The sequence below is a fragment of the Marmota monax genome, unplaced genomic scaffold (genome assembly GCF_021218885.2).
Source record: "Marmota monax isolate L192 unplaced genomic scaffold, Marmota_monax_Labrador192_F-V1.1 WCK01_AAM20220418_F8-fsc00930, whole genome shotgun sequence".
NCBI classification, from domain to species: Eukaryota; Metazoa; Chordata; class Mammalia; order Rodentia; family Sciuridae; genus Marmota; species Marmota monax.
Window position 1 is genome coordinate 4,045 of NW_026692794.1, and position 1,011 is coordinate 5,055.

Consider the following 1,011-nt stretch of genomic DNA (forward strand, 5'->3'; position numbering starts at 1 on the left):
TGTTTAGGTCTAGGTGTTAGTGTAGTGTTTGGGTTAATGTAAGGGTTATTTTTAGGGCTAGAACTATGTTTTTGTTTAGGTATAGGGCTAGAGTTAAGACAAGTTTTAGGATTAGATTTAGGTCTAAGGCCAGTGGTATAGATAAGTTTAGGAATGAGTTTATTGGTAGTTTCAGTGTTAGAGTTTGGTCTAAGGTTAGGGTCAGGTTTAGACCAAAGTTTAGTGTTAGGGACAGTATAAGGGTCAGGGTTAGCATCAGAGTTTGGGATGGGATTAGAGCTAAAATGAGGGCCAGGGTCAGAACTATTAATGGGGTTAGGATTTTGGTTAGCCTAATGATTAGGTATAGGTCTAGGGTTACCATTAGGTAGGGTTTTGCTTAGGGTAAGAGATAACTTTAGAGCTAAGGTTAGGGTTAGAGTTAGGGTTAGGTTAAAGCTAGATTTAGAGATTGGATTAGGGCTTATTTTTGTTGTAGGGTTAAGGCTAGTGTTAAGGAATTGGCTAATGTTAGAACTAGGGTTACAATTAGCGTTAGTTTTTGAGTTAGGGCTAGGGGTAGGTCTAGTGTTAGGGTTAAATGTAAGGTTACAGTGATATTTAGATCTAGGGTTAGTGTTAGGATATGAGTCAGGGTCAGGTTTATGGTTAGGACTTGAATTAGCTATAGGTTTACACTTAGGATATTGTTTAAGGTTAGGATGGGGTCTAGGGCTAGGATGAGCATTAGGATATGAGTCTGTTTCAGGGTTAGATTTAAGGTTAGGTTTAGGAGACAAATTTAGGGCTAGGGTTAGGTTTAGATGTAGTTTTAGAGTGGTTTAAGTTAAGGTTTAGGGTTAGGGCTATTGCTCAGTTTTGACTCACTTCTAGGGTTAGGGTTAGCGCTAGTATTAGAGCGAGTTTTGGGGTGAGAGTTAGTTTTGTTCAAATTTCTTTGATATTGGACAGGAGTCATCTTTTACCCAGCCTTACTATGTTCAACAGTTTTGGGCCTTCTTGGTTCAAGGT